Consider the following 9,489-nt stretch of genomic DNA (forward strand, 5'->3'; position numbering starts at 1 on the left):
ATCGCTTCAAGAGTGTTTCAGACAGCAAAGCTGCTGATATGCACAGTAAACTGCCCACTGAGATCTTCGACCTTCAGTACAGGTCACATAACTTCACTCCATTTGGAAGCATCCACTTAATCTAGTTGTCTTAAAAAAAACTTTTCAGTGTTATTTTTTTATCTTCTGTTTAATCTGTGGTGTTTAGATCAGCCATTTGATGAACTACAATACAATACTAGCTCCATTTATGGTTTCTCTGTCATTCCCATGTTTGCAGTCATCCGGCAGCTATTCTGAGTGATGACCGCTTCATTGATGTAAAGGACAGGATCGTGCTGGGGTTGGGTTTCAGTTTGAAGAACTGAAAGGGATTGATAGACTGTAGCATTCATGACTGACTTGTCAGTCAATTGGATTCCATTCATACAACAGCTAAAAAAGAGACACATAAGTCATAGCTATTAATTACTTTATGTCATTCATAGCTAACTAAAGAAAATGGGGTCTCTAAATGTTGCAGAGTTGTGGTGGATTGTGTTGAGTGGAAGACTGGAATTTTGTAACTTCCAACTTTTGAGGGATTCCAGTTTTCTGCCTTTTTAAAAGAGTTTACTGTATGGTAGGAGTACTCAATGTTCGGTTTAATGATTTTGTCCAGGAGTTAGGCCCATCAGTACAAATAGTCAATTCCGAAAGAATTTAATTTTTTTATTAAGGTGGAAGTTTCAGATACAGACAAGTTAAAATCTTCGCATGTAACATGTTCTGTACAACAGCACATTATTTGTTTATTTTATTTCCATAGTTAAGAAAAAACTCATCCATCCAAAAACATATTCAGAAGCATACTTGAGTATGTTGTTCCATTAATCTTGGAAAACAGAATGAGTTTTCAAAGCAAGTGTGGTTCATATCCCGTAAAAAATTCTAAACCAAGAAAATAGAAAACAATTGACCCAAAACAATGCACATAATTGTTTAGTTTTACAATAGGGTATCGCTTTAAGAAATAGGCAAATTTAGCTTACTGAAAAAAGTCACATTTTTGTGGCATGCTGTTACTTAAGTTTTGCCCAAAAGGGGCAACTAAATTTGGTTTGTCGTTCAAAAAAAAAATAAAAATACAGGCAAATTCAAATCTTTATGAATTGGAAAATGTAAATATTCATCTTTCATTTGCCATGTTTTTTCTTTTAATTTATTTTAGTAGTAAATAGAATCACAATCATCCACTGCCTTTTACTAACGAGCAGACTTGGCAGACTGAAGCAAGAGTGAGACATATCCTGTTTTCATTGCTGAAAGAACACAAAAATATGTAGAAACAAATGACCAGCCAAAAATGTTAGAATACTGTCTTTTTTTAACTGGGTGAACTTTAAGTTTTAAAATTCTACAGTGATTTATAAAATCCATTTTTTAATTAAAACATGGCATGTTTAGTTTATTGTTGAACAGATAAAAATAAAATAGTTTTTGCAATTTCTCCTAAAATAAAACATTTAATTTGTGTCCCTGTAAACCCAAGTTGACATTTTGACCCCACTGGCAAAAGGTTGGAATCTTAAAAAAAAAAAAAAAAACTTAAGAGTTTTAACTTTTGGCCTTTTCCTATATGCTCCATTAGATGGTGCTAAAGATTCACTGTGGCTGAATCACTGCACCAGAGACAAAATGAGCTTGAGTGTGTGACCTCAAAGCTTTATAACTCTGACCCTTGATGTCACTGAAGCGGGGTGGACAATCTGGCTTCATGTACCAGTAAAACATTACACAGCCTAGGCACTTAAATCGTTCTGTTGTGTAAACTTAAAATGTTCCACAGCCAATTTGAGAAATCCAGTTGTGGATTAATATTTAGAAGCAAAACTAAATCTGTGCTGAGAACATTAATGTAGCTGAGGAACCTTTTCACAACTGGTGATAATCAGAGTTTAATTTCTGAACTAAATTCCTTCGCAGCACCCCTACTGATCTGATGAGCTGTGAAAACGTTGTGGTCTACAACAAAGCCCCCTGAGACCAGAAGTGGCGTGTTTTGCTGCACGTACACTCAGGGACTGCCGGGCCCCGTTATTAAAGAGAACTGTGATCATATGGCCGGAATCAAAGAGAAAGGGGCCAGGGAGGCATGAAAAGCTACAGTGATAGAAAGGCACAGAGATGGGAGACCAAAGAGCAAACATTTTTTTGTAGGGTGACCTCTGACATTTTAGCTCCACCCCTTCTACATGTAACCTGCAAGCACACTGCAGGAATCAACAATGGATTCTGGGAAAAACAGGAGGAGGGCTTTCTTTTTTCAATACAAACAACATCTGTGTGGATGTGTGTGACACACACTGGACTGTGTGTGTTTTTGTTGTTTTTTTTCCTAAAAGTGATTTTTAGCTCAGATTCAACTCCTCGCGACCCCGGTGTATGTGACCTTTCAGTAGTTGATTAATAACAATTAAGCATCCTCTATGCTTTGTTTATGCACTCTTTACTCTCTTAGCATTATTGTGAGGTTTGTTTCCTAATCTGGTCAAAAGTTTCATTAGAATAAAAAGATATACTGTAAAACTTGCTTGTTTTTGATTCTGTTAACATTCTGGACAGCCATAGCCATTTTCTTGTACTATAATAGAAATAAAAAGACAAAAAGAGTACTGCACACTACTACAATACTATGTGTAATCATCACATTTTTTTGTAGGCTCAACTTTTTAAGCTAACGTTTCATTAAAGTTAGCTTTTCTAGATTTTTGCTCTTGTTGATGGCATTTACTCTGAACCTCTCCACATTTCAAGCTTGTATTGAGTATAAATCCAGGCCTGTATTTTTATAGTTTGTTGCTTCAAGCTGATAACAGTCCTGATCCTGGGTTTGGCCTTTAAGTCTGCTTCATACTGTATTTGTTTTAATAATGCGAGTGAGAAGTTGAGTTGGTTAATATTGCAGCAATTTTCATCATCAGAAGCAGATGTGAAGAAACGCACCCCGATGAGAAGATGGACAGACTTGCTGCTGTTACAATGTGTTGTAGCTTCTTACACCTTTAAGCACATTAAAATATGATTAGTTTTATGCCTGCTTAGAGTGGTGGGATAAAGCTGATGTTATGTAAGATATGCAGCAAACGTGACGACGCTCTGTTCAAATAAGAACTTAATCAACCTTTGTTGTCTACCTGCATAAGACTAATGCTTCACATCACGTTAAAAACAACAGATTGTGGCATTACATCCAATCTAGAAGAATTAATTATTAGTAATTACAGTCCCAGAGCTGATCTAACATTTTGGTGAAGATCACCTTAGAGGCATGAATAACATTCTCTTTATAATTAAAATATTCTGTGCACTGCTTCACTGTCAGGCTTTAGACCACAACGCAGCATTGACTCTATATTACTAAGAGTTTTGAATGACATTCACCTTAACAGTGATGGATCTAGAACGCCTGTTTCGGCATTATTAGATCTCAGTGATGTAGTTGTCTCAGTTGATCATGATATACCAATTCGGATTCATATTAGGCTAGAAAATGGCAGAATGTTATGATCCTTTGGTGTTTAGAGTTTTGGCTTCAGTTCATTTTTGTTTTGATTGTTTCTTTACTGTTTGTTTTTTTATCTGTATATGCTCATTGTTTGTCTTTTGGATTTGTGTTAGGGATGCTCTGATCAGGTTTTTGGTTGCCAATTCCGATTCTGATCATCCATAAGGCTGATCTCCGATCACTGCCGATAGCCTGGATTGGCTGATAATTTTTCGCTTTAGGTATAAATGATACTATGTGAACTGGTAAAATGTAAAAAATTATCTGGCAATAAATGTACCTAATGTAGACATAAAACATGCAAAATATTTGCAGACGCAATACAGCAGCTATTCAGTTAAAAGGACAAAAACCTGCCATCATTAAAATAATATTTAATAGTAAGGTTCTCAGTACCCTAAATTATACATGAGTCAAATAAATCTTACAACACTGTAACACTGTTTTTCTTGACACAATAATATCAAGAAAAAAGGAAACATTCATTCAAAGTCAAATTCAGGTTGCATCAAAATTAACAATCCAGAGTTACTAAATCAAAAATTCCTGAGAGCATGGCTAGCTGATTAATGCTGGTTCTCATTGGTTGGTTCTGACTGTGCGGAATAATTCTGCAGAATACAGGGAGGAGGCAAAGATCGATTTTTAAGTTTCATGCTGCAGCTTTAAGCAGACGTTCGGTGTGAGAGTTCACTGCCGTCTGGAGGTTGAATGGCGCTAAGTCTGTGAGATATTACTACCAGTAGTGCGTAGTGGTGGTCCAACAGCAAGAGCAGAACCCAGGATCTTACACCGCCAGCTCGAAGACTTAAATTATTTTTCAAGTCATCTGATCGTGCTGCTCTTCCGGGTGAGAGTTTGTAATTGTGCGCTGCTTTACCTGCTATCTGACCACTCCGGATGTCTTCTTTTTCCTGCAGTGAGCCTCGATGTAGCCAAACTCTGTCAAGTGCTTGTTTTATAAATGTCATATTATATTCGTTGTGTTGATTATAACACCTCAGGGGGATAATTGCCTTTGAGGTAATTATACGCCGCAACACCCAAACGTCCCCATTCACTCTTAACGTTATAGTTCCACATGACAGGATTTGTTGCAGCGTGCTTGCACAATTTGAAGGAAAGAGTAGATAAGCTGCACAAGCAGGCTGCAAAGTGAGACACAGGTAATCGGTTTTGGTGATCGGTGATGGACAGTGATTGTCCATCACCGATCACACATTTTTTCACGGAAATCGGCCGATTATGATCGGTGGCCAATCGATTGCCACACCTCTAATTTGTCTTTCAATTTCTATATTATTATTTTTCACCTCAGCCTCCATTCTGCTCCCTGTCCCAGCTGTTAGTTGTTCCCCGGTTTGCCTCTACTTACTCCCTTCCCCAGCTGCATCCACAATGGTCTCTTCTGGTTCTGTCATTGCTACCTCTCCTTTAGTAGTACTATTTTCTTGTTTCATGAATCCCACATTCGTTAGGACAGTCCATTTTTGGTTTGCACCCATGAAAAAAAAATCCCCTCTGGCAAAACGGCTTGTATTGACTCCTGTTTGGTGTAATTTATATAATTTGTCAACTGAAATCCGACCATATTTGATAGGAATTTATTTCTCAAACCTGGGCCTCAGGGTTCCATCAGCGGGAGCCCGACATTTTTTTTTTTGCACTGATAGTGGATATTTTTTCCACCATTTCTAGTGGCACCACATTTCATGTTCCTGTAAATACGTCTGTTCATGAGTAGACACGTTCATTGGGAAAGTGAAGTGCAGCACAGTGCTATCTTCTGTAAAGTGAAGTCCCAGCATTGATAAAAAGGGCTTCAGGGGCAGATGTCCATGTAAATTACATGCGATCGCATCATGTGGGACATGGGGGGCTGATGTGAGGCGATCCGTAGAAACCGTCACGTCACTTAGCAGCTGCTGGCGACCATCTGCTGCACACTCTGAGATGTTTCCTGCTGCTGTTCAGCCTCTTCACCGTCCAATCGAACCATACAGATTAAATTTGTGTTGTGATAAATTTCTGTTTGGATCCCCACTACTATACCTCATCCTGTCAGTCACATGCTTTTAAATTCACATATAGCTGCACCTTGTGAGTATTGTTATTTAGCCCTAATTAACCCAGGCTTCTAATTGGTATCTTGTTATCTAAGGGGTGTGTGTGTGAAAAAGGGGATAAGTGTGTAATTGACAGATAGTCAAAGAAAAGTGTGTTGCTTTGTATGATTGTCTTCTTTTCCAGGCAGATAGATTTCACATTCACAGAATAGATGGAAATCGATGCTCACCTCCCCTCAGATAGACACACACAGATATACAGGAGGGTTATTTAAAGCCTGCTTCCCGATGCCAGGGATACAGTAACCATGACTTCCGTTTTGTGAGTGCGTGCACAGACATGTCCTCCACATGAACCCTTGTCAGACACCTTCTGCTTCGAAGGCAGAGGAAGTTCAGAGAACTTGTTGCTGGTTCACTTTAACCTTCGTCTCTGGTGCTTTCTAATGAATGGCAGTGTAAAATATTCATATACATTCTTCCACCTTGAGCTTTTTCACATTTTTCTTATGTTACATTACAAACTTTACACATAATTATCATGTGAAAAATTTTACTTTTTTTCCCCGTTTCACAATGTTGCACCACTTTGTTTTGGTGTAAGCACATATAGCCCCAATCAAATTGTGTGATTGTAAAAAGTGTGGAAAAAATCAAGTTGTAGGCATTATTTTACAAGCAAGTATTTCCCATCAAAACAACAAAAACTCATTCATTACTAATTCAAATCTTCAAGAAAGTTTAACCAAACTTTCTAGAAGATTAAATGTTTGATGTTTTTTTTTCTGGAACTACCTTTAATAACTCTTCATCAGGGAAATGGTTAAACATGACATTTTAGTCTGGACATGCTAAATATGACTACACAAATAGAACACTGCTTACTTTAACCTTCATCTTTTTATAGAAACAAAAAGGAACCAGGAAGTATTTATTATACTAGCTTAGTTGGCTCACAATAGCATGCTAGCTGACTTGTGTTCTTGAGGAAAATGCAAACAATTTTGAACAAGGACAAATCATGAAACGTTGTTTACTACTGGGTTTTAGCTGGACCACTAACTCTCTTACTCAGGACACACCAGGTGTTGTTTTTACGAAGAGTAAAAAAAAAAAAAACATAACATAAAGTTAAAAGCAGAAATAACAGTGAATAATTGGAGAGTAATAGGAGAAGGTAGTGATAGAGGAAAGGTAGCAATTATGTCTTGTAAGTACAGAGATATCTCAGGATAACATAAGCCAGTCTAAATATAAGCTTTATCAGAAAGGAAAGTTTTAAGCCCAGTCTCTAAGAACCAGCACTGATATAACATGTTGTTTTGATTGAACAAAAAAAAATCTAATAATCATCTCTATTTCATCTGTAATTAAAGTAATAGAACATTGTCTTATTATAGAATCTAGTTCGAAAAAAGAATGCGAAACATTCCATTTGGTGTTTTTCTCATGCGTCTCCTTTCCTTCCCTCCTCTTGTTGTTGTTTATAAAAAGCAACTCTGGCCCACTTTCCAGTAAGTTGCAACTCCAGTTTGGAGAGATAATGAGGGTGTGAAACTCTGGCTTCCCTCAGGCTGGGCGTACACACTAACAGGGCAATGTCATCATTACTCCTCCTAGCAGTGCTTTTGGGAAAAACACATGCACACTTGGAGGAAGTGCACTGATGCAATCTAACTGAAAGTTAGGTCCTTCAGCAACAACAACAACAAACTGGAGGAGACATCCAACAAGACATAAACTCCTCTTTCATGTCAACGTCTGACATGTGCAAACATATTCTTTTACTCCGAATTAGTAACTGGTTCGGTGGAAAAAAAAGAAGCTCCAAATGTTGATCGGTTGCTCCACCAGCAGCAGGCAACAACATGTATGTTTTCTCCTGCAATATGCCAGGACTTAGCTCTGCATGATCCACCTTGGGTTTGTAAAATTCTATACATTAGCATAAATTTATAGTACCAGTTTTCATTAGTGGGGGAAAAAAGAGCTGATTTTTTTTCTTTTCTCTTATCGTTGGCTGTAGCATCACTCATTGTTTTTAAGTGTGTGTTGAGATGTGCTATCCAGTAACTGTTCCAACATGTTCTTTCCTAGAAGACCGAAAACTGGATGCAGAGATTAGAAAGTGTGACTGAATGTCAGGAAAGAATTAAAGCCTTTGTGCAGTTGAACAACATACTAATTCCTGCTTGAACTTTTGCTAAGCTCCATTAAATATCTTAAGCCCACGTTAACCACGAAGTTCAATGTAACATGGACAGGCAGCAACACCTACTTTATCTGTGCTAGGTTCATGCCGTGTTTTCTGCTCATCCATGTGCATTCTGCAAAGGAAGTCAGGCAGTTAGCAGTTTAAGAGTGCAACGGCTGCACTGAATGGTAACAGAGCTGAGAACCAGACAACCTGCTCCTGTTACGTCAAGGCTTCGTGATTCCAGTAGGTTTCTCTTGGGGGGAAACAACAGATGTAGCCAGAGTTTGAATGTTTTCAGGTTTATGACGACTCAGCCTGACAAAAACTCATCATACAGATAGGAGATGTGGCGTCTCCAATTCTTTGGTGTCATTAGCTTTTCCACTGCAAATGTGCTCAAAACTTTTCAGTATTTTGCTAATGTTGAAAAAACACAAATTTGCAATTGCAGTGTTTCCATTAAATGAGAAATGCAATTAAAATAACTTGAATAAATTTGTTCATGCATTTGAACAAACTTATTTCATGATAAATAATAAATAAGCATGAAATAACAAATGTATTTAATATTTTTTGCATTAATGCATTACTTTCATAGTTTAGCCATGGTTCTAGTGCTCATTAGGCATAGGAGGAGACGTCACAGTGCAGGTCTTAATGCTCAATTCTGATTATCTGTTAAAATCTCATTATTTTTGCATGGCTTTTCATATTACTAAAGGCTAATTATGCTGATTTCTGATTTACTGTGTCTTCTCCAAGATGTGTAGTCCACGCTTGTTTGCAACTTCTACTTCCTGTTTATCACAGCCGAGCATAACGTCAGCAACTGACAAAATTACACTCTGCTCAGCCAGGTTGATTTGCTCAACCAGGCTGAGCAAATCAAACCAGATTTTGGAAACGCACTTCTTTTTTCTTTTTAAATTACCAAAAAAGTTAGCTCAAAATTATAAGTGGTCATTTTAAACGTTTTCTCAAATTTTGCATGACAATTGGATGGAAACATGACTAACTAAAAAATTGAAAAAATGCAACCTGACTATTGAGAAAGTAGACACTTTGTAAACAACCAGATATGTATCTGATTCAGCACCACAAATGGAAGTGGCACGAATCAGATTGTTTTAGGATGGGAAAAAAAAATATTAACTGTGCTACTTCTACTGACATGATAAAATATGACTGCGGTGAACATGGCCTAAGGGAAGCCCTTTCTTCCAGCTCATTCTTGGGGATAACCCAGGCATTTCCAGGACAGATGGGTTAAATATTCCTGCAAATCAGAATTAAAATTAACTCTGATCAGATTCATACATATCGTCCAGTGTGTTTCTGTCTTTAACGTTTTATGCTTTTGTCTGTGTAGCCGTCATGCCACAGTGTTAGACTCTGTTCACAAAATATTTTGTTGTTTCAGCTGTCCTTCCACACCGATTCGGTGGTTTGAAAGTCCAGGAACAATCATTTTTGAAACTAGACTCCAGAGTGGATACATTTCAGAACGGCAGTTCCATGTGTGTACATGCGAGCTGCACCTTTTTTTATTATTAATGATGTCACAGGTACATCTCTGTTTATCATGCATGCGCCTCACTCTCACAAATAACAATCATGGCACACTTTGGATATGTTCTGTGTTTTTTCGAGTCATTCTGTGCTACACCGCCACCAATTGCCGTTTTCTGTGCCACTTGCAC

The sequence above is a fragment of the Poecilia latipinna genome, unplaced genomic scaffold (assembly GCF_001443285.1).
Source record: "Poecilia latipinna isolate Pla-1442-1.1 unplaced genomic scaffold, P_latipinna-1.0 Scaffold1055, whole genome shotgun sequence".
NCBI lineage: Eukaryota > Metazoa > Chordata > Actinopteri > Cyprinodontiformes > Poeciliidae > Poecilia > Poecilia latipinna.